The sequence below is a fragment of the Patagioenas fasciata genome, chromosome 8 (assembly GCF_037038585.1).
Source record: "Patagioenas fasciata isolate bPatFas1 chromosome 8, bPatFas1.hap1, whole genome shotgun sequence".
NCBI lineage: Eukaryota > Metazoa > Chordata > Aves > Columbiformes > Columbidae > Patagioenas > Patagioenas fasciata.
In genome coordinates this window covers 31,302,498-31,327,819 of record NC_092527.1, presented here as the reverse complement: position 1 = coordinate 31,327,819, position 25,322 = coordinate 31,302,498, and the positions used below count along the sequence as shown (strand labels likewise).

General features: G+C 40.0%; 1 long non-coding RNA gene across 1 annotated transcript in view; it reads right to left on the bottom strand.

The window, feature by feature from the left end:
- LOC139828503 (uncharacterized) overlaps positions 1-22,709 on the bottom strand; it is a 44,746-nt gene extending 22,037 nt beyond the window's left edge. The window contains exons 1-4 of the long non-coding RNA XR_011740181.1: positions 22,615-22,709; positions 19,715-19,803; positions 3,311-3,489; positions 1,775-1,850 (exon numbers count right to left, since the gene is read on the bottom strand). This is a non-coding gene — a long non-coding RNA (uncharacterized lncRNA). The remainder of the gene's footprint in view (positions 1-1,774; positions 1,851-3,310; positions 3,490-19,714; positions 19,804-22,614) is intronic.
- Between the last annotated feature and the right edge of the window lie 2,613 nt (positions 22,710-25,322).

Genomic DNA, 25,322 nt, shown 5'->3' with positions numbered 1-25,322 from the left:
ATTAAAATTCACACCAATACCTAACCACATAGAATTGCAATGAACATGTGGTCCCCAAAACATAGTCAATCTCCAACAAAATCCATTACAGTAACTGAGGGTAGAGTCCTACAGAGCATCCAGATTTTTCTGTGTGTGGTCTAGCAACATGCCTACTGTGGCAAACTTCACAGGTGCCCATATGAAGCTCTAGGCTCTCAGCCAGGACAGCCCAGCAACAGGCTTTGGGAGCCCACCATCATCCTCATTGTTTGATTTGTCTGCACTAATGCAACTGAAGTCTATCTGTGTGGGGCTACCTGGGCAAAGGTAGAAAGTATTTCATGCAAGTCCACTTTATTCTTACTGGTAGCCTTAATAAAACATTGGCCTGTGGTATCTGAAACCATTTTGAGAAGCATTTGAGCTTGCTAGAGGCAGTGTCCTAGCAGCTCTTTCTCCTCTAATGTATGCTACTGAAACAGAATTTAGATATATGAAGCATGACTGGTGGTGGACTGAACAGGCAATTGTATTCTCTGCTTTTATTCCTACTGTCATGGAGGCACCCCAGAAGTTGATTTAGGCAGACAACAAGCTCCAAATGGACTTTATTCTACCCAAAACTGTTTAGCAGAAAAACAGCTACAAACAGGGTTCTCTAAAACTACTTAGCACTCCAAGAACATTATAAAACACAGGTTCAGATACCAGTTTGGCATTAATTACTACACAGCCAACTGAAACTCAAGGTGTCAGACCCCAAAACTCTAAAGTAATGATTCACAATTCACATCTTCCCACTCTGTGTAAAAGCGAGGACTCTTAAGGGTACCCAGATCACTTACCAGATTGGCAAGGTATCTCACTCTCCAAGGAACATTACATAGATAGCCAGTCTAAGGAGCGGTCTTCAACCACACACCCACTGCTCTGATCAAGACTCACTCAATGGGGTTCTCCATTTATGCCATAGTTGAATCTGAGCTGTGGTCATTTATGGTAGTGGTCCAGAAACTTCTCTCAACTGAGGTGTCTCATTGGTCAAAGGCCCTGTCTGTTCACCAAGGGTCCCGCCCCTCCTGCCCCCCAAGCAGTGTTGGGGCAGGTGAACATGAGGAGTCACCACACCCAAAGGTCGGAGATGTGGGTGTCGGCATTGACCAAGGTGTGTGTGTGAGGACAGGCACAGAGGGGGCACAAAAGATGCTAAAGAGCCATCAGCTGCCCTATTGAAAGCTCCGACCTCATGGGAAGGGGGGATGGATGTGTGTGCAACTGCCACAATTACAAAGACAACTCTTCACTGATTGTAACACCTTTATGTACGGGGGAAGAGAAGACACCCTGCTGACAAGTATTACTAGCCATGCACATATCTAAAAAAGCTATCTAGATTAAGAAGCTGGAGTTTCTGTGCCAGTTTTTTTTTTTCATTCATATCAGAAATGAGTATAATCATCTGTCTGCCTTCTCGCTCCACCAGACTATTCAGGATCTCTTAAGATGTCTCTCACCTCATTTCCAAAGCAGTAATATATTTGTCTCTCATTTCCAAAGCAGTATTATATTAATCCACACAACATAGCTTAAATGTGCCCATCATATGGGTGATGAAACAATTTTGATTCATCATCACTCAAAAATAATTTCCCTGACACTTCCTTTATGCCTTTTCTTTTAATGCCCCTCTCCCACTCCACACTGTACATCCAAATAAGCACTTTAACAACAACAGAATTAATTAGTCAAGCCAGCTCCTGTGGCTTCATAACTCATTCCCCTTGTTACTCACCACTGAGTCATGGAGCAGAAGGTGGGCGTCTTGATCTTGAAGGTAGGACAATGATACAATATATTTCCATCAGGTGCTGGAAGAAAGGTTACAACCTGCTTCATACAGAATTCAATTAGGAATCACAGAGAAGGGAAGCAAGTTTGTATTAACTCCTGTAGATGCCAGAATGCTTTCAATCTATTTCTGTTTCATCTTTTTCCTCCGAAAGACTTTTAACTAATCGCAACATTAGATTAGTTCCTTTAAAACAGTAGGCGATCAATTTTCCTTCAATGCCTGGAGAAAGAAATTTAAAGATTCCCAGATGTTTCATGGAAATCACCAAAAAAAGATTCAATTGAGAAACAATTCTGAAACTAACTGAATTATCTACCTGAGTATTTCTATTACACTCCTATCATGAGGCATTTCCTGTTTGTTCAGTAGGAAATGTGGATAGATTCAAGCAGACAAGGTTTCATATGTTTGTGCATTTAAAGGCAGGGCTGTACCAAATTAAAGTTAGTGTTTGATATACTCCATTTGGCTTTCAGCTCTAAATATCTGGGGAAAAGATCTTACCACAAAATTCATTTAACATCTCTGGTTTTAATGCCAGTGAATGCCAGGAAGGCATGCAAGGTCATCTTCTGTTGGAGAATATCAGCTGCCTCCATGAAGGATAGCCAGATGCTGATCTAATGCTAAGATAAAGTAGAAAGTTAAATTTTTGTTCCTTGAAACATTCTGAACCATCACCATTTTATCTTCTTAAATATTTGGAACAAATAGAATTAAACTTAATTCTTTTCTCATATTTGTGTGTATGCATATGTGCGTGGGTATAAAAATATCTGTACAAAACTGATAAATGCTATGTAGAAAAGATACATTTGAAAATGACAAAATAGTTTCACGAAAAGTATTAAACATTCTGATATTTCCAAATCTAGACATGTCATTTAAATTTGCTGTTCTAACAAATTGACCTTTTGAGTCAGTTTGACATTTAACTGTCTTCCTTTTTTGCAAAACTTTATCAGCTTGGAGTGGTAGCCTCATTTTCTGATGCTACCATTTTTCCTGATGAGTCAGGAACCATCTGGTAGAAAATCCATTTTTTGATGCTTGATGGAGATAATTTCTTATGTGTGCATTTATGTCATATATTTATCTTAACATTACCAGATCTATCAGTTATTTTCCACAAAGTTCAGGTTGCAGAAGTTCGTAAGGGGCATTGCTGAATAACTGAACCCATAGCCTTCTTGTGTCAGTCAACAATGTTTTTACTCTAGCTTCATATTCCTTATGGTCGTAAAGAGAATTAATGAGAAAATAAAGTTGAAGCTGCACCCTGTGTGCAGATGGCGCATATTTGGTAGGTCAGATCCCCTTGCATGAAGTGATTATTGCTTTATTCATTTCATCTACTGTTTGCGTCATGTCTTTAGTCTCAAGTGCAAGATCTTCACTTTAGGAGCTATTTGAACTGCTTGGAAAAGGATGGTCTCACGGTAAAGGCACTGAACAAGAGAGAGATTTATTTCCCACCTTCCATTTCACAGATTCTTGATGGAACAGCGATGAATTCAAATCCCTCTGTTGGTGGGTGGCTCTGAGAGGTGTGTCATAGATTGTAGTCTGAGAAGAGGTTTCTCAACCAGCAGATCTGATGAAAACAGTGGTCAGGCTATCTCCTGAGGACCACTTCAGAAACTTGAGGTCAGGACCTAGAGAATATGTTAAAAACATGGTTTAAGAAAGCAGTGAGAGAAATTCCATGCAATAACTTGGTCCAAAGTCTTTTGCAAAATAGCTGCCATACAGCTGAATTTAGACTTGCAATTTCTAGCAACTGGCACTGAAACGATGCATGAGAGAAGTGCTAACTGCTGACTCTACCTTTCCACCAAACTTCATCACCCCCTTAGTTGAGGCAACAGAAGAAATGGTGTATCCATCTCCAAGCTACTACAATTCAAAGCTTGATGTATTCACTTCAGGGTCCACTTGGAAAGGTGCCCAAATCTGTGCAGGTTACATCCATCTCTTCAATGAGCCAGCTCATTTTCTCAGAAGTGGAAGCAAAAGCAAATGTTGCCTCTCTGGACTAAAAACTGATGCCAGCCCACTCCTGTCCTAGACAGCAGAGAGGACGGAAGGCTGAGACGGAGTCTGGAGTTAGAGACATAGAGAGCTGTGTTGCCTGTTTTTGCAGCTCTGAGCAAGATGTTGAGAAGCCACATCTGGCACAACCACGGGTCTGCACACCCCAGTGCTGCTCGGCAGCAAGCGGGGATTCCCAGAGCTGTCCTGCAGTGGTGGAGCCACCATCTGCTCAACAGCCCATCCTGATGCCTGGGAAGCCTCCACCTGTTCATGCATGCTGTATTTTTAGGAAACATCACGAGATTTAAAGTAACTAACAAATACTGCAAGAGTGAGAACTGAGACAGGAAGAGCTCAGCAGTGACCAGCTAGCAAAATCTTCATCTTTTTCCCCAGTTCCTCTGAGCTGTGTGTGGCTGCAGGTGGGCTGGGCACAGCAGCACTCCCCTGCTGAGGCTGCAGAGCAGGCAGAGGAAGAGAAGGCATTTTGCTCCTTTGGTTACAAGATGTAAATTAATATAATCCTTTTGCTTGTTCAAGGTGGAGGCATATGTGTTCCTAGGCAACCATGACTTTTGGGGAAATTTTGAAACTCTTTTGATTCTCTCTCCTAAGGCATAGACAGATTTGACCATTTCATTTGCCTACTGAATATTTATTACTGTTTTCTATAAAATGCTGTCTAGTGCTCAGTACAACTGGTCCTAACTTCAGTGAGGAGCTTTATGCACCACCACTAATACAAACTATGTCTTTGAAATATTAATGATGAATTCACAGTGCTAGAAAGCAGAGATTTCCAGCTAAATCATAATAAAAATCAATAAACCTAAATCTGGATAATCCACCATGCATTCAATTACAATGCCTTCCTGCCATGAAAAGCAAATACGAAAACTTGCTTAATAAAAACACCCCCCCCTGCAAAAAACAAACCAAGCTGTTCTCTGAGCAGACTGCTTCTCCGTTCTGCCTCCCCCACCCGTTGCTGTTAGTTTAACAGCAGAGAGAATGCATAAGAATTCAAACTAGTCTTCCTTGGAGGGATGCAAAGGACAATCCAATGAATAATGCTGTGGGAATGATTTGTAGTTTCCCCCAAAGCGTGAGCTGATTTGTTATGAATAGAACTCAGCCTGCTGCTCTGTTAAAAGCCAAATCTATGTGACTGATCTTCTTTTAATGCATTTATGGTAAAGAATGAACCTGCATTTGATTGTGTGACTGATCACCCTGACACATGCAGCTGATATTCTACCTGTGCAATCATAATTCTACACATACTGACAAAAGAAAAGGGAAAAAAAAGAAGCCATGTCTTAGCTCACTGCCTTGCTTTCTCATTTCACTAGTGCAAAGGCCATCTGATTCAAATTCTTTAAAGATACATCAGTTGAAAAGAAGCACTTTGGGTAATCATTTCAGGATTGTATTTGCAGTGTGGTTTAAAAGAATAGCATATGTGGATTTTGACTAGAGAGACCACTTATTGGAAAGGTAAAACTTGATAACAATATCTGGGATTACATAACTGATTTTTTCATGTTCTTGTTAATGAATGAAGTTTTAAAAAACTTGTAATTTTCCTTGAGTAACCAGATACAAACAAGATCAACTTGCATGTTTCAGGGCACAAACCCACTGGAAATAGCTTGTGTTTTTAAACAGCTGTGAGAAGGGACATTGGATAACTCACCCACAGGCTGACACATGCCTGGAAGAGGAAGGAAGTACTCAAACAGCTGAAAATGGCAACGGATAGATGGATAGAGAATTCAGCATATCTTTCCCTCTTATTTTCTATGCATTAAGAGATGACATCTTAGGGGTTTTTTTTGTTTGTGGTGGGTTTGGTTTTGTTTTGTGTGTGTGTGTGTGTGTGTGGTTTTGTTCTCTTTTTTCTCTGAGAAATATCATTCACCTGGTTCCATGCCATCACTCTCCCACAGATAAGTCTGGCAAAATTTAAACACTACAACTGACTAGAAGTGATCAGTGACCAAATGTCAGCTGTGTTGGGTCCATTTAGATACTCAGATAAAGTCAAAGTCAGTCACCATTTGATCCTAGGAAGCACTTTCTTGTGCACCTGTTCTGGTCCTGTTTGCTGCATCACTCTTAACCGACTGAACCACCCAGCACATTCAAAAGCTGCTCATCCCCACTCATCGTCATTTGTACAGACTTCTCTGGTATCACTCACTTGAGTGATAGAGCCAGTCTCTTCTGACAGTGCTATTTTAAATGTGTTCTTTCTGACTTAAGGAGGGATGACAACATCACTGTCATGAGCATTACATGAGCATCACATATAAATAGCCAATGATGGCTTAACTATACTTGGGCGACAAATCTAGGAGCAGTGGCATGAAGTGATAGTGACCTGCAAATAAAGACTCTAACCATAATTTCCTAAGGACATATTAATACTGACACAAAGATGTGAGTAAAGCATTTAAATTGCATCTAAGTTAGCTAATAACAAATTACCACTGCCTCTGGCTATGAACTCTCATTGTTCCCCCACAACGAAGTCTGCTACCCTATTCACAGTTTAGGCAAATATGTCCTATTAATTTCAAAGGCTTGTAGACATCCAAATAATTTTTGAGATTTGTAGGAGATGAGGCTAGAACTGGATGTGACTGTTACTCACATACCATCAGGCAGCCATTTGTCTGTTGAGCAGTGAAACGGTGAATTGGTGATAAGTGGGTCAGGTGTAACAAGAATGATGAAATCAACACTTGCTAATTTTTTTAAAGGGGAAAAGTCCTTTGGCATTAATCCTCATGATTCACAAGAAATAGAAGCAGCCTGGCAAAGTTTAAATGATTGAAAATGATGCCCATGGCCTTCTGCAAAATCTGATTACAGCTCAAATGATCGATGGGTTGCCATTAGCAGAAGAAAAAAAAGGGTTCAGAAATTGAGCCAAGTAAATCAAGAAAGACCTTTCGAGTTTACAATGAACACTTCAACATGATTCAAAAAGTGTTTTAACCAAGATTTCATTTTCTGTAAATATATGTTGCCTTCAGAATATGAACTATGCATTTCTACGAGTGCCTTTTGAGCCAGGCTTTCATTTGGCCTGAAAAGATGCCCAGCTTTCCCTGCCAGTTTTTCAAGGCTTCCTTTGATTTACTTCAATGACATTGAGGGACTTCAGCTTCTGCATCTGAGGTCTGGCAGAAACTCTCCTCAGCTTTAGATCGGTCAGATGCATGAAATTTTGAAGTTCTTCTTGTGCATTTGTTAAAGTCTTTTTTTTTTTTTTTTTTTTTTAATATCTGAAATCATTCTGCTTTTTTAAACAAAGAAACTAGTTTCAGGCTCATGAAAATATACTATGAACTCCTGCCATGACTGGCAAACTCACTCCACTGCAAAATAAAATGAAAAAATAACTAAAAATAAAATTGTGCCAGCATTATAAGCAGTAGAGTAACAGAAGTGACTGGTTCACTGACTCAGTTGAGAGAGAATGCTGAATTCATGTCAGGACAGTATTTCATAATTTTTACAAATCAGAAAAATTAAAAAGTTGTTTTGTTTTTAATTTTATTCTAAGTGAAATATTTCCTTTTGGTTTTGAGTTTTCAAATATGTAACTTTTTTTTTTTAAATAGTGAAGCATGTCTCAAAAAAAAAAAAAGTATTTAGATTCAAAATGTACTCATTTTTTTGACAAGAAAAGTATTATTTTCATTTACTGAGAGAAGAGGAACATCCTGCCAGTCACACTACCCAAGAGAGAAACAGTCTCACGCAAAATTGCAGCTCATCCATGAATGTTCATCCTAGCTTTAAATCAAGACCCAGCTGTACCTTTTTGTGATTTTTCCTTTGTAATTTGTAACATCAGTATCCCTTGCCTTTCCTCTGAAGAGCTCTGAACTGAAGTCTCAGCTCTGACACAGGCCACTAGTGCAAACCAGGACCAGTCCTGGTCTCTCTTCCTTTTTTAAAAATTCAAACAGAATTATATGCAATTTGCAAACGATATCTTTAAAGTTATACTGAATGCTACTTCTTTAAACTTTTTAATCTCAGATCATGAAACTTTCTACAACACCTGCTTTTTGCTGATGACCAGAACTCCTCTGAGGCATCACAGAGAAGATCAGAACAGCTGTCAAGTGAATTTTTAGCATACTTGAGCCTACTACCAAAGCCTAGACAATGTTCTTGCCATTTTTACCCCGGAATATGGTAAAAATGCTACCAAGGCAGCATTTGAGGATTTTTAAATTAAAACAAATCATGTAAAGCAAACAGAAGAGCAACAGACAAACTCTTCATTTACGAGGCTTCCTAGAGACCTCTGTGACATAAATAAATGAATTATGGGTAAGCTGATTTCAGCTTGGTGTTAGTCATACAGTGTAATGTAGTTTCATGTTAATTAAGAAATAGAGCATAACCTGACACTACTTGGTGAATAGGATTACAAAGATGCAATTTTATGTTAGACTGCTGTGTAAATTGACTCATTCCCAGATTGTTAGAGCAGTGAGCATTTTGATAAGATACCTGGAAAGCCTGATTATAACAACAGTATAAACTTGATAATCATGTTATTGTTGAAAAGATGGCAACATAAATACATGATATATCAAAAGGAGCGGCAGTATACAGGAGTGCACATAAGCATAAAGGTTTAGGAGTGATGCAGAAAGTAGCTTAATAAAATTGAGCATTTAAGTAGCATTCTTTGGAACTCTCTATGTAAATTCCTGTGGCATCCTTGTTGAGAAAATCCAGTGCAGGTTTATGACAGAAAAAAGATAGCCTGTTTCAGGGAGCTGAAGGGCTGTGGTGAGTCTGCTTCTCTTTGCATGTTCACAGCACTTTGCAAATCTCTTTTTCCCAAAGCGTGTCACCTCAAGCTGATGCTTTTAAGCAGCTCCTCCTTGTGCTGATGAAGATCCGGGTCTGATAAGGCACAAAAGCCAAATCTCATGTGAGACCCCTTCCTTCTCTTCCTCCCTGTACTTCATTGCTGGACCATCCTTTGCTTCGTCTCTTGTGGGGATCCAAAGTGGTGTCTTTCAGGCTCAGAAAGAATTTTTTCCCCCACTCTTACACTCTGGGAATGGGAACTAGCCTCACCATGAGATGTGAGTTGGGTCCTCTTGCAAGAAAACCACCAGAGGGAGCAATGCCAGAGGTACCCTTTAAATGAAACTAATTAGGATTTCTAGAGCAGTTTTGGGTTAGCTCACTGGAAGATAAGTACTGTTGTTGAGTGTTATTTTTAATTAAGCAAAGATAGTGCTCCAGTAATCACGAGACTGATGATGCAGCAACTTGCCAGCTTCATTATAACTGAAAACTTATTCCTAGGTCTGTCCTGGATTGCTCTTCAAGCACCTGTGTAAGGGCATCAGTCCCCCTCATTTCCAAGGAGACTGAGATTCAGTTTGATTTGGAACCATAGAAGTTGTAGCAGAGTCAGGACCATTAGTTAAATGTGTTTTCTGGCTTGTCACCATAGTGCATAATAGAGTGCTCCAAAGTGACTGAGGTTTGCCTGTTGTGCTATGCTGATCTAGCACAGCACACAGAGCTTGAACACCAAAAGCTAACTACTAGTTGTCTACTAAATTCCTTTGTCAAGGTGACATCATTGTCAGATCATCATTTCCCTGCCTCTGAAGTATCTGACTTAGAGGGAAACAGCCACCTAAAAATCCAGGATGCAGAGCACATGCTGAGAGCAGCAGCTGGGTCCCACATACCCAGCTCCACAAGGTAAGTTAGTATGTTAGGAACTCTTCTCCACAAGAGCTATATTAGCTAGGCAGCCATGGAAATAGAGATGAGGCACATCACCCTTATGGATGGTTTGGATGTCTTCTCTGAATGCAGCTGAACAATTGCAGCCAAGGTATATATGGTGCTGAAGAAAATATCGCCTTGTCGTACACCTAGCCAAGTTCCTGGTGTTATAGATAACATCTATAGATCAACTCCACCTTTAAATTAAAGATGCACTTTCCCCCATTGTGGGATGTATACTCCAGAACAGACCTGTTCCAATGTTTGGAAAAAATATCTATCATTATGGTTAGTTTAGACTTGGTCTTGGTCCAATATTCTCTTTCCAAAATATTTCTCTTCCCCATAAAACCTACTCAGTGTAGGACATCATCATCACATTCTGTGATCCCTTGAAGTAGTCTTTTTTCTTTGATTAAAAACTGCTCTTTTTTCAGTCTCTTAGTAAGACTGGATCAAAGTCTTCTCTATTGTTTACGTGACTGTTTGATTTTAGCTCTTTGGACCAGGTATGGGATGGTAACTGTACTTACTGTGCGATGACACCCCCTGACCACCTCCCTGGCACATAGGAATGTCACAGAGCAGAGTGTGCAACAGGCAGTGGAGCTGGCGTTTCACAGCAGTAAGAGCTGAGTGCAGCTCCTGATGCTGCTACTAATCTCCAACACAAGCATTGTAGATCCCCACATTCCCTTTTTCCTTCAGATAAACATGTGTAGCAGCTACACTTGCCTCCTTTATTTTGAAAGATGCCGAAAATAAACCATACTACAGCCAAGTATGAGATTTTTCCACACTATCTTTGCTTAAACTTGCCTCCTGTATACCACATATAAATACAACTATAATTTGTATTTAATGCGAAGGTATTCTGCTCTCCTGGCATAAGGGATTCCATCAATTGAAAAAAAATTCAGGGCATTTGGGATTAGGGCTATAAAGAACCTCCACACTTGAAATAACCCATCTCCTCATCTATTTTAATTTAAAACCTGCTTAAAACCCATTTTCAAGTTTCCAGAGCAGTTATAAGGTGCTTTAACACACATGAAGCAAATGAAATTATTTTGTAATGAAAGTCTTGTCATACATCATTAGGATTTTCCTCCTACCTATAGGGCCATTTAGGAAGCTGAATAAATCTATCCAGTTTTATAGCTGTAGGAGATGGTACATTAAGTTTGCTAGTCCCAGAGTGCCTGAAGAAATCCAAACACCAGTATTCTTCAAGTCCAGTAGATTTTCTAACTTCCAAATGTTGATGGGCAGAGATCTCCAACAGAAAATCCTCAGTTGGCAACCATGAACAGAGGTCTACAAGCTTTAAAGAGACATTTATCACAAAGCACACCAAAAGATGTGAGCAGTGAATCTGTAGTGAGCTCAAATCTATTGCCTCCTCACATCCACATTGTCAGCAATTTCAAGGCACAGAAACCTGGTGTTCTGGACCCTTATTTAGTCACAGCCTCCTGCAGTATTGGAGCTTGCTATGAACTGCAGGCAGCCGTAGCAGCTCTCAGATCTCTCAGCCAAGAATATTGGACCCTCATCACCCTGACCACCAGGGTGACACTCCTAGCTACTCCCCAGCTACTCCTGGGGCTTCAGCACAAGCTGGGCCACAGAACTGCTCATTGTTAAGAAGCTGGTAATGGTATCCATGGAAGCATGTATAAAAAGATCAGGCACTTGAGCACTTAGATTTTAAATGAAAAACACAGAAAATAGACGCTTTTAATGAAAATATGCATGATCAAAATCCCTTTTTTTCTGAAGGTACACCTATTGAATTTACTTTCTAGCATCCCCAGCTGTATCTGTCTTTGAGTCAGACCTAAGTTATTTTCATTCCTGTTATGCTAGCATCATTTTCCATTATCCCAGTGGAAAGGATGTAATCAAACTAATGCATTTATGGGGTTTTAGGCTGGTTCTGTGACATTTTGCTTTTTGCTCTGCTGGAAAACTGACAGTTGCTTGGTTTCACTTATGTTTGTACTGCAGCTAGTTGAATAATACATTTTTCAAAGCCATCTGACTCCCTGTGTAAGGAGGAAAAGAAATAATGGACATTTCAAATGGAGTAAGTTTTTTGTACTCGTTTGTTGTAGTTAAGCAAAAAAACCAAACAAGTGACTCACTCCTTGCAGTCAATTCAGGTTGATGAGCTGTCTGCTCTGCTATGTGGGATCTGTGTGGGGGTCAAACATATAAACTGGCTCAGTTTAAAAGTACAGTAGGACATGGATGAAAGACCACCACTTTTATGAAGTTCAGTAACAGAAATATTATTAACTAACTTTTCATTTATGACTTCCATCTAGAATTTGTTGCACCTCTTGCTCACCCTCATATTTAGTGTCTGCTGACTTGCGCGAGTGCAGGCTGAGAAAAACATCATGGCAGAACTCAAAACTCTGTATTTTTCTTCATTCAGAAGGTCACATACTTATACCTAAGCTGTATTTTATTATTAGCTTCCTATATGGTTCACATTATGTTACAGACACAGCTGCACTCCCCAAGCAGAGCCTGAGGCACAGCCAGACTGTGCAGCTCACAAAGTCAGGGGAAGAAGACCACAGAAACCTTTTCAGAGTTCACCCACAGGATGATTTAGGTGCACCGTTCCATATGCCTGTCTTTCCATATAGTCAGTATGATGTTCATTGACAGCAAGTCAAAAACACCCTTTAGCCTTCATCCGTTCAGTTAAGATACCTCCTCATCTCAAAAGTTTTATTTTTTGGGTCCTCCAGGGCAAAATTAATTAGTCTTTATGTGCTGGAAGAATTACATTAATGTTGATATGAACTCTAAGATTAAATCTATCCTGAAAATAAGAATTGAGTAGCATGTGTCCTATGACCTGTCCATCTGCTTCCCACGTTGTTAGCTTTGTCTTGCTTGAAGGAACAGGCTCAAGATGTTCTGGTCAAATGCTCAAATTCTTCTGTTCTGGTCTTTAGCAGAGGCAGACTTAGGTCTGTCTAATAAACAACACAGCTGAAAAAAAAAAAATCTCATTTCAACTGCGTTGACCTTTACACAATGGGAGTTTCAGACACTGAGAATATCTGTTAGCTTTTCTTTTCCAACCTAAACCCATTTTTGGTGTCTTAAAACACCCCATAACTATTTTTGCATGTGTTCTGCAGGGCTTACTCCAATATCTATGTCAAGCCACTAACATCCAAAAAATACTAATTTCACTGAGATTTTTAGCTTTCTTTCACTCCTTACATTTAAAGGAGGTTGAAAACCCACTCCTTAACCCCACACAGACTGCACCACTAAGAATTAATGCATGATAACTTTCTAACACTCTCCACAAGCAACCCTGTGACCACAGTAATCCATCACTCCAGCAGTAACACAAAAATGCAGTATGTACCCAGTTTAAAGATTCCCTTTGATCTCAACAGTTCCTTGAACTGGTAAAACCAGTTCTGGCAAAACCATATTGAAACACCACTGATAACGAGTCAAACTCTGAGGGTCCTCTATTGCAAAGCCTTCTTGGATGAAGATCTGGATGCTGCCACAGAAAGAGATTTCCTTTTCCAAAGTCAGCTTCAGGTGGCAAGATGAATAGGCTGATCAAGGAGTCACTAGACAAAAGAGGGGGTAGAAGCTCTCCAAGGGAAATGTTCTTCACTTGTTACTATGTCACCTCCCTTCACTGCATTTTATGTTTGTTTTCCATTAGCAAACAATATGCAAGTAAGCTTCCCCAAAGATCACATTGTAGAGAAATTACAGTGCTGTCACAAGATACCAGTACAAAAAGCCAAGTTTGCCCTTAAAATATGGAATTCTCCCATTTGCTGTCTGTTAACTATACATTACATTGGCCAGAAGCTACTTCAGAAGTACCTACTACATATTTATTACATGTTATACACTGTTGCTCAACTTCATGTTCTTGAGTAGAGGGAAAACACACTCTCAAGCTGCACCTAATGTGCAAAGGAGGAAGAGTGAAAGCCGCAGGGCCGTAGTTATCTAATTAAGTGTTGTATGTTCTGGTGGAAGAGCGAAATGCAAGTGTTCTCTCTGACCAGCCTTACAAATTTTTCTGGACCACCCCGACAGCTTGACTCTTGATTTAAAAATCTTCCATTTTAAACTATCACATATTTCCCCCCCAAACAAACCTCCAGAAAACCCTACAAATTAAAGCCTGCATAACTACCAAGACAAGTAGATTAAAATCCAGGGAAAGTGTAAGTTTTGGAATTATAATAGAACACAAAGTAGAAGCTTTTGTTATTATGTCCAGCTCCTTGCTGCCCTGAGCCTCACCAACACCGTGCAGCAAAACAGTTTGTTAAATGTGGTGCCAACAGACAGCATCTGCCCCAAAGGCAAACCAACATAAAAACCAAAAACAAACAAAGGAATACAAGGCAAGTATTAAGAAACATATTATCACAATCAACAATTTCTAGAAGACCTGAAGAAATGATTCTGGACCCAAATGTTTGTCTGTTTTTTCAAATATATCAGCAGAATTTCTTCTACAGATTTCATGTGCCTACACCATCACATGACCTTGGCTACAGTAACACTATTATTTAAGCTCCTAGAATATTCATATTTACCTAAATTTTATGCTAAGCAAATCTTGAGAGGGAAAATACCATCTTCTCACAACACAGTCTCTGTGTCAGGTGTTAGTACAGTATTCTTACTAGCTTGGAAAGCTGGTCAAAGCAAGAACAAAGAATAGGTCAAAATCCATTTAAAAATAACACTTGAAATGTACATAAGCATTTTTGCACCTTTGTATTTCAGTAGTTGTATACAGGGCAATTATCACCACCCTGCTCTCCAGAGGAGTAATGTGTTTTAAGTGTTCCCTTTGTAAACTTGTCATTTACTGTGTTTATAAAACCCCAGCATTTTAAATGTTAAACCTTAAAAGAATCCAGTTCACAGACTTGCAACAACTGCATAAGACAAGCAGCATCTTTTCAGAACAGCCTTAAAGAGATAGAAGCAAGGGAAAATGAGAAGATACCTTTCTTGCCACACCCAAATGTCACATATGGGTAAAGCAATTAAAATTCTCACCTGAATAAAAACAAACAAACAAACATCCAAACACCACCCTTAACTACAGAGTATATAGCTTGGTAGCCAGGTAAGGAATAAAATAGAAAGTCAAGTCTCAGTCCTGCAAGGACCAGGGGTGTGACAGGGGCTCAGCCTTAGAGCACCAGAGCAAGCCAGGGATGACAGTGCTCCTTTCCCAGGTTTTATACATCCCTCTCACAACAGGTGCTTGTAGCCAAACTAGTAAAAGGAGAGAGAGGCAGAAGGAGCAGGTGGAGAGGGATAAATGTTGTCATCATTGCACAAATGTTTTATTACAGCTCTGGCAATAAACATTAGCTGTAAATCAAGATTCACTGTGATGTACTAAAACAGGCTGCTTATGAAAATCTAGCAACTAACTCTTTTATGTTCTTGTTGTTTAAAGCCCAAGAAGAAAGCATTAAGAAAGAGCTTGAGGAAGGTTAACAAGACAGTTTTGCAAATGTTTATAAGGAACTCCTGAGCAAGATGAAAGGATGACTGTATCTGTTTGATTGTCAAAAATTACAGCCTCCAGCTGCAGCACATTATGCTTTTAGCCAGGCTCGTCCACAGCAACAGATGAGAAACATCCTTCCAAAATGAGGACTACACCACAGCTTGTTGCTTACCTGGTGGTCTAAAATATCCCTCTTTTCTAAAACGTTTGCTACATTCTACTTTGTAAGTGTTCATTCTTACCAATCCCTTTACTAATGGCTGAGGGTCCTTCAAACATGAGTCTGGAATGGAAATCCATTGCCTTAATAAAAGGTTGTTTCTCCCAAGACTTTCACTTCTCATATAACACACACCTGGTTAATGTGGCTGCAAAGCAATCAGTGTCTGGTCAGTTTGTAACCCACCTCTTGCAATGCTGTTCTATCAGCAACAAAAAGTTGGAAATGAATTGACATTTATTCAACTCTGCCCACTGTTTTTGAATCTATGTGCAGCCTGCTGCCTCTGAGCCATCTAAATGCTTCAAGATGACATAAAAAGTTCTGTTATTGGTCAAGGCTCCCAGCGGTTGGGAGAGACAGATCAGCTCATCTCATGTCTACTCTTTTAAGAACTATGATATCAGTCAACACAGAGAAGGTAAGAGTCGCTGCCTTCACTCTGATCACTGGCATCCTCTGACTGTCTTTTCCGTAGGGCTGCAGAGAACAACATGCTTCTGAATCCCAGACACAACCTTGCCAAGTAATCACAGGAAGCCTGGAGCCACTGGCAGGTGCATAAAAGACAAATGAACCTCATAAACTACTAAGAGTAGATTTTAGAATTTTGGCTATGCAGATCAACAAATGTTCCAGAAAATGCATGTGGACATTTGTGTCATCTTACCAAAGCAATGATTAAGGAACATTATGTAAGATTATGTAAATAACAAAACCAACCAACCAAACAAACAAAAGCAAACAAACAAAAATCGACAAAAAACAACCAAGCAACCAAAAAACCCAAACAAACAAACCAAAACCAAACCAAAACAAACCCCTAAGTTAGGTGGCACAGGTCAAGTCTATTTCCTTATTTATTTCCATGTATTTTTCTAGTGCTTATTCCTGGAGAGAGAAAAATAAAGGAAGAGGGAAAGGAAAAGAATAAACAGAGGTATTTTATATCAATGTTGTAAGAATAATGCTGTTCCCATTACCACAGAGCACATCTGTCAACTCTATCCATTTCTTCTAGATGAGGTGGAGAGACCTCTGACATTTCAAATGCATCACCCTAATCAAATCCCTATCCTCCTGAAATTCTTTCTGAGACTGCATTATAGGTCTATAGAAAGGCATGAATGAATAATACGTTGGAGAACAATAAGTAAAGTAGCAGGAACAGAGCTGAAATAACTGGGTTCACCAGCATTAAAAAGTGAGGGAACCATTAATCCCCCAAGATAAAGCGTTTTCAGCTCTACACCACTGAGATCTGCAGGGCTGTAAGGAGAAGCCACTCAATGAGTTTTCGTTTACCACTGCAGAGCAGTGAAATTACCAGCACTTCTCACTCTGGTGTGCGGCCTGGATGGAGAGTCAAACACCAAGTCTCATGAAAGGCTGAGGGTCCTTTAAAGGCAGTTTTTAGTCTCACATTTTTAGCTAGAGGATTTATCTGACTTTCTTCTCTCACAGCCCTCAGTAGCCACGTTTCAGCCTCTCTCTCAATTGTGAAGTTTCCCTTGTCCTTCAAGTCAGCATTGCAGGAAAAAAGGTGCGAGGCAATGTAAGTCACGGTCCAGTACCTAAAACCATTTAAGAGTTACATTTGTTGGTTCAATTACAAGCACTGTAATTGGCTTGATGCATGGTTTTGTATTTCTCTTCAGACTCAATTCACCTCATTTGAGCTCAACCACCAAAACAGGGTGTATCTAGTCTGAAACAGAGACCTGGGCTTCCACAATCAATGAGGAGAGGTAAGCACATGCAGAAAGTCCTGTCTCAGGACTCACTTAAGAGGTAAGCACATGCAGAAAGTCCTGTCTCAGGACTCTCTGAAGACTAAGTTACTTGATATATATTCCCTTCTTTTTCCCCCCTCCATTAACTACAGAGAAAGTGCAGAGGACAAGTTTAGGTGACTATTTGTTTAATCTAACCATGGGTATCTAGAAGTTAGACACCTATACTCCCTCAATAGTGAGAGCAGTAGGAATCCCTACAGGGTAATTTGTTTCTTCTGTCTTAAACAAGGACCTTAGTGTGGAATGAGGCACCCTGTGGAAGTCCTTGTTTCTGTCTGTTGACTGTTGAGGGAGTCTAAGGATGGGTTTCATAACACTTCTTTTCTGAGCGTTTGTCACACAGGGACAGCACACAAATATTTAAATTTCTGTTACAGTTAATAAAATTTATACAGAATAGTGTCAAGAAATTAAAGAAATATGGTAATAAGGGAGAGAAAAGGAGGAATATAAAGTCAAAAGGAAGCAGAAAGTAGTCTAGAATCACAAAAGACAACTAACAGGACTCTGAGAGGTCATTTAGTCCATTCCCATGCTCAAGTCTTGCCCAGCACGAAGCAGACACGTAGCAAAGAGGAGTTTGCTTTGACTGGGTACAAACATTGCAATGCTATCACCCCAGCTGCTCAGATTCTCAGCACATATTTTTTCTTCTGTATCTGGGAACACAGTACTCCGGATTTCAAATACAAGCAAAAGGGAATAAGAGGGGGAAACCTGGCAAATGACTTCATGCTCCATGGACAGACACATTGCTTTCACCTGTAGTACTGTCAGGAGACTAAGGGTTTAGGACAAACACAGCAAAATGTTCCGGCCAAGGCACTTATTTGATGCTATTGTTTCTGCAAAAGAAAAGCAAGTGAAAACAACTTCCTGTGAAGAATTTAAAGCAAGAAGTATACTGTATGACAGCAGGACCAAGTTAATGTGGTTCAGTTGAATTAATTAGCAGGCTGCCAAGTGGAGTTACACCGATTTATGTCATTTAGGATTCTGGTTCAAAATACCTTGCTAAGAAACCAGCGTCAGACTAAAACTAATAATGGGACCTTCTCCAAGAGAAACTCACAGTTAATTTACCTTACAACTGCTGAGCAAGGCTTAGGTAAAAGTCTAAATCATGAGCCTGAGCAATGGAACTTGCTGGAAAATTTGAGACTAAATAAATTTTAATGGAAAAAGTTCTATAAGTCAGTATTTTCTACTAAAAACAAAAATCTAATGTATTTTCAGACTTCTCAGAGGGTAATATTTTGATTAGCTACACTGTACTAATGTATTTAGTATGGTTTCCAATTTGGGAAAGGCATTCTGGGATGTCTCAAACCTCCACGAGAGTCATAGCAGACGTCTCCCAAATTAAATTATTTCCAAAAGGGAGGTATCACCACCTGCACTACATTTACCATGATATAATGCAACTTCTCTTCTGATGGTGTTGCAGCATGTGACTCTCATGATTACAACTCCATGTTAAGAACAGTTTAAATTGGTTGACATACTACTGCATTTATTGCTCTTTCCAAGACAGATTTCGTAACAGCAGGTGGAGTTAGATGGGCATAATCTCAGTATCAGAGCCCCTATATTTCTGAAAAGAAAGCGGCACCCCCTTCAGTCACCTTCACGTAGATAGTTCTACAACATGGATTATACAGGAAAAGATGACACTGAAGTTTGTCTTCCTCTTAGGGAGATCCAGTGACACATTCTCTTCTCATACTGTTAGGGTAAGTACATAAATCCTACAAAATGACCTAAAGAGCTATAGGAAGTGCTGCTTTCCCTTTTTCTTCTTCTGAACATTTGATCAGGACAGCTGACAAGAATGAGCTCAGGATACTTATCAGTGGGTATGGCCATTGACTAATGCCAAAGACAGCAAATAAATAATCCCACTCAATGGTACTGGGCCAGCCATGAAAGAGGAGTCTTTGTGGTGTCTGAGCAGAGGGTAGGGTGAAGACATTTCCATGTTAATCTCCTTTTATGAGCAGTGGCAGCAAGAGGCCACTTGGGGTGTTTTAAACGCTGATTATGGGAATGCTTGCAGTTACTGGTCCTAGCTATTTTTGTTTAGGAAATTCCGTTTGTTTGGTGGTATAATGAAGGACACTCATGTCTCAACTGTTGGAAGGGGTGCTTGGCCCTAAACAGGACTCTAAGCACAGCTGTAGTCTCTGGAAGGACAGAGGTGCAAGGAAAACTTTTACAATGCGAGGCACTCCTTGCCTCAGGCAAATGCAGCATAGTAAAAGCAGTTTGTCACGGGACTTCTGTCATCGTCACGTACAAACATGTTCTGCCTCAGCACTGTACATGTACAAATGGGAAATAGCAATTCCTCTGCCCTGCGGTTGGATCTAGTCTCACACGAACCTCATCACTGCCAATTTTAAAGAGATTCTGATTTCCTCTAGTTTTCATAATAATATCTTTCTGGAAATCTTTTGACTGCTCTATTTATAAAGAAAAGAAATAATTTAATTGCATGTTACCTCAGCTCTTGACAGATGAAAGAAAACACCATTTGATCTCAGTTCAGCGGCTGGAAGCCCAGCACATAACTGATAGCAGAACCTCTTATCTGGAATAGCAGCAAAATGGGAAGGTTAAAAATAAATAATAAAAGAAGACAGCTTGAGAAAAAGATAAGGATTTCAGAACTTCTCCAGGGTCTCCCTGAATCCCTGAGATACAGAGATCAGCCAGATTCATCTGCCTTTTCTGAGGCATGATATTGTGTGTTCTCTGTGAGCCTTCTAATTCTAAAACAGGATATGGAAGACCTGGTGGGATCACAATTAAATAACATCATGTAATCATAACAAAATTAGCAAAGCGTCACCCTTACTTTTTAGGTCCAGGGTAAAATGAACCACTAGTCCACTGAGGAAAATACAGCCACAAATGTTAAGGCCTTGGACACACACCATCTTTTCATATCTCTGCCACTGGTGCGAGAAATCTGCATAGTCTGGGCTTCCCAGATGGTCTAAAGATCATCCAGCAAGTGGGACAGCAGCCTAAGTAAATGCAAAATATCATATTCTGGTTTATCCAAAAGAGTTCACCCCTGAGGTCAAATATAGAGAGTGTGGTCCTGTAGTTCTCATAATTCAGAGCCAGTCTAGGTTCACTTAAAATCCAGCTGACTCCCTGGGTGGAACAGACATCTCCTTCAGATGTCTGTTAGACAGGCACGCTACTCCTTTTTTTGTCCTGTCTGTTTAGGGATCTGTAAGACAAAGACTTTCAGACATGTGCAGCACTCTATTTGAGACATAGTTTTCATGGATCAAAATGAGGAGAGTACCTCTTGTCCTCTACTGCAGAAATGTTTCCTGAATTTCCCTGCAATTTCTCAGTTGACATTGCTATTCTTGATCATTACCAATGTGCTTCTAGCAAAGCTATTTCAGCAGAACTTTGTTATGTATTAGATTGTACAGAATATGACAAAATAAGCCCTTTTGACTGTCCTCCTGCTAAGCCTTTGCACCAGAAGGATGATCTACAGGCAACATGCCACCTGTGGGGCAATTTAAACTGGCTCACGGTTCTATTATTTTAGTTATGACCTAACAAGAGGCTGGAAGATCAGATAAGGGGCTATCTGACCTCCCTGCTCTCAGCCACTTAGCCTCTAGGTCCACCTCCACATCCTCATGGAAGAAGGGTGTTGCTTGCTCAAAGACAAGACAGAGACCTGAATGGTTACTGGAAAAACTTTTTTCTTGATTTGAAGGACCATAGTAAGGTGAGTGGATTGTGTTTACGAAGTTCTCCCATGAGTTGGGTCATTTTGAGTAAATAAAGCTTCTAGGAAGATGAGGAGATGGATCAGTCTTGTCCAGTATTTTTCATTTCATCCTGCTAGATGTACCCAAGAACTATTTTTGTTTTTGTTAACCATTTTAAATATGAAAAAAAAAAAAAATCTGGCGCAAGAATTTTTAAGGGGAAGAGATTTTTTGCAGAAAAGTGACAATTTTTACAGTAATTTTCTGCAAGTCATGAGAAAAATTAACTTCATATTAAGACTAACACTGAAGGAAATATTTGAAAACTCCACATCAGGGAAGATTTTCATATTTTCATTCTTTGTAGTGACTTCCCTCATATTTTTCCATATGGCCTATACCCAATCTCAGAGAGTTTTCTAAGTACATTTCTTGCACATTGAAGTCCTCATTACAGCTGGGGGGGGCGGGCAGAGAAGGGCTAATACTCTTTATTTTAGGAAGATGCTCAAATACTAATAAAATGCAAGCTTATAGATCTACATCTATCTCCACAGGAAAAGGAAATTTGGTTTTCTTACCACTTGCCATGTCCTCCGTTCTCAGCCGTTCTGTGTTCGTATGTTTTCAAGACAAGAATGGTGAAAGGAACCTCATTGAACTCTCAATAGAACACCCCAGTTGTGACATCTCTTTTGCTAATTCTCTGGAAGAACAACCCTGCAGCTCCTGACAGTAATTAAACAAAACCCTGCACAAATTCCTGCTGTGAAAACAGGATCAGACTCCGTTCTTCACACTGCTAAGAACCGCATTAGAAGCTCTTTATTTTTTAGATGCATTTGTTTAAAGCTTGCCAGTAAGCTGTGATGTGACTGTTGTCTCCCATGAATTTTCACTACACACTGAGAAAAAGGATGTCTGTCCTAATTGCAACATATTACTTTGCAAATGAAGAAATAATAGTTTTAGGAGTGGCCTAATCCCTCACCTTCCTCTTTTTACTGGCAAAAAAAAAATGCTGTTCCCTTTACTCCTTTCTTTGAACCTTGAGGCAGAGGAACGCAGGCAGGCAGTTCATGGGGCTTCCTCTGTGGGTGCTGTGCTCTGCAAAAGCACTTGGTCTTTGGCTTCCAGGGGTTCTGCTCCAGTGATCCAGGCCAGGGAAAGTTTATGTTAGAGAGAACTGAAGATTAGCAGAGTTCCTGAGCCATGAACACATACTCCTTAGCTCCACTCTCTGCCAAACTCAGACTACCCCACCTTCAGTTCTGTAAGAAAGCACAAGATGAACTCCATATTCCCGTTTTGTTCCAGATCTGGCTGTTGACTGTTACCTCGTGTGCAGCCTGCTGGCACTCCTGCCACATAATATGCTCATTTGAAAACTCTTCACAGGGATGAACAGCTTTCCTTTCTTTCCTTCTTATAGTCAATGCCACCAAAAGGGGAAGAAAATGCTGCGAGAATGTAATTTTTTTCAGGTCTCAAATGTTTTTTTGACTGAGAGAGAAAAGGCAAACCAAAAAAACACCAATAGCAAAGCAGAAATAATTAAATTTCAGAAGTCAGAAAAAGAACACAGAACATCATGGAGAGAAATGTCCCAGCAACGCCATTGAGCTGGAATACTCCAGTGCTCTTGGGTTACCTACCTCTGTTGCAGTATGTCAGATTTCCTCACAATCGAAATTCATGTTTCTGAGGTGGAACTGGTTTGCTGCTCTCAGAAAGCACCTGCGAGCTAAGTACTCTGTGACCTGGTAAGGTATAATGAGAGAGGAATATTGTTTTTGCCATCCCTTTCTGGCATATCTGAAGGGAGAGTTCAGCATTGCCATCATCTTTTACGATGCTATTTTTACTACAGGAGCCTGGAGTTCATTTGACATTTTATGCTGCACTGCTGCTGTCTCCTGTTGGGTGAGAGAAAAACAAAGGTTTGTGCAGCAATTTAAAGATTTTGCAGTGAAGCAGGGAGGTGATCATTTGTAACAGATCACTCTCAGTAATGACTATCCCAAGACCTCTAGTCCAAATTCAGACCAAAGCTGAACATCTTTTAGACATTGTGAAAAGTCAGTTTATTTCACTGTGGAGACAGATTATTCAACTTGGTTAGTGTTTGCTGATTTCTGTACAAGGCAGTTGAACTGGGACCATGGTGCTTGTTCTTGATACTCCTGGCCAGGCTGAAATCCAAAGGACAGGAAAATAATCAAATTTGTCAAGACTTAGAGCCCAGTTTGAAAATGAAGACATAATGAGTGGCTTCCAGGAACTTTTACAAAAGCACCTGAGTGAATTCTGTAATGTAGAGGAGAAAATAGAACACATATCTCCTTCTAATCGCCATTTAAAGACCCTTACTTGCATACAATTGCCAGCCACCCTCCTAGTTCTCTAAAGCTAAACACTTCTCACTGCCCCCCCACATAAACTTGACCATGCCATTGCTTCCCAAGCTCAAAACCTGGTTCTGATTTACATTCCCTGCTTTGACAGCATACAGTAAAGCCTACAACGCTTTGCTTTTACTTTGTATGGCCTGTACTGGACATATCAGTTATTTGTGCTACAATACAGAAGGATTCAGCGTTACACAGTGCAAAGCACTGCAGGAAGGGCATGTCACCAGACTACAAATGCCCTAGCATCAGTAAGGTGAAGAGAAAGCATCTCTGAAGGTAACATATGGGACTGCACTCATTTGGCCCGTGGTCTTAGGAAGGATTTTGGCACATCTCAAGAACACAGAAAATAAACAGTAGGACAGACAGGAGTTACTCCAAGGATCCTCAGCACCTGAGCTATTTCTTTAAGTAGTGTTCCTTAGTGTCCTTCCTTAAAGGAGTATAAATTACTGTAAAGTTTCATTCAGGACCTGAACAGGACAGAGAAACCTGAACAAAAACAAGTCTGCAGGAATGCAGACACTTCCACTTTTAGGCTGAAGCTATGATTTCTTTTTCTGCCTTTGCTCCTAGCACTTTTTATTATAAATTTAAGGAAAGATTATACTGTAATAAAGAGGTTATTCAGTGGAATTAATGGCTGGGAAATTTAGAAAAGATTAACAGGAGAAACTTGCTGTGCTGTGTGTCATTGGCTCATGTAATAATTTGCTGCTGTCTCCCAGGTGGTCAGCTAGTCAAACACAGTAGCTCAAATCTGGGAAGGAACTAATAATATATGACCCCTACAACCCTACCATAGCTTACAGTTGTGCAGGCTTTAAGCATGAACAATCAATTTTCAGACTTTGGAGAAAAAAGCTACACTGTGAAGAGAAGGCATTTGAAACTGCCTCCTCCATGCTACTGATGCTGAGGGCTGAACAGAGTCACCCCCCAATTTGGTGAGCAGTACCACAGCCATGACCCAGTCCTTCTTGAAGTCACCAAGGATTTTCTTCTGATTTTCCTCAAGCAGAAAGCCCCATCACACAGGTACATATTTCTTTTAGGCTCTTGAAGGGTGAGGGTGGTGCTGAGAAGCAGGACAAAGAGAGAGAAGAAAAGGACAGTCTTCATTGTTTTGCCTCCTTAGACAAAGGCATCTGTAAATGGCAAGAAATCAGACTTCATAAGAAGCTATTGCTGGTCCAATTTCCATAATTTCCATGGAAACGTGACCAATTGCCAGACTGTACATGCCAGTGTACATGAAAACGTTGTGTATGGGAAAGGGATATTAGAGCAATCTTTTTTTCTAAGCTCATCAGGGGCTTGCTAGCTCCCTTACTAGCCACTAATACCTTCATCCCAATTACACTCCCAGTCAAATAGCTCTAATGAAAATGAAAGGTGGACAGAGGTAAAAACTGCACAAAAATTACAGGATGCAGAAGTATGTATAAGCTCAGGTAGTTATTTGTAAGGAGTGCTACATACGTTAAATGTATTGAGGGCTCAGACAGCACTGTATGCCGTTTAAATGCATTTATGTGAACTGAAATACCTACTTTTGCTCAAGTGACAGAGCGTTACAAGAAATCTTAGATTTAGGAGTTTCTAAGCTGGAAGGCTGCTTGCTGATGGTTTAAAAACCTTTTTTAGTATTACAAACCTTTGTGTATGAGTTTTGGACATTGAAACATGTAGTGAAAGGACAAATTTAACCTACACAGGTTCTACATTTTGGCTCACTTGTGGGATCAAAAAAGAAAAAAAAAAAAAAAGAAATAAGATAAGGAACAAAAATTATTGTAACAAAACAACTCAAGCCTGACAAGGAAAATCAGCCAGTTTGCAAGGCTGGCGGCTACTCAGCAAGTGCACCGGCTCTCATGGCAATGAATCCCAAGCAGTGATTGAATTCAGCACAGGATTTCTTTTTCACTTTTGAGTCCTAGTTTATAGAC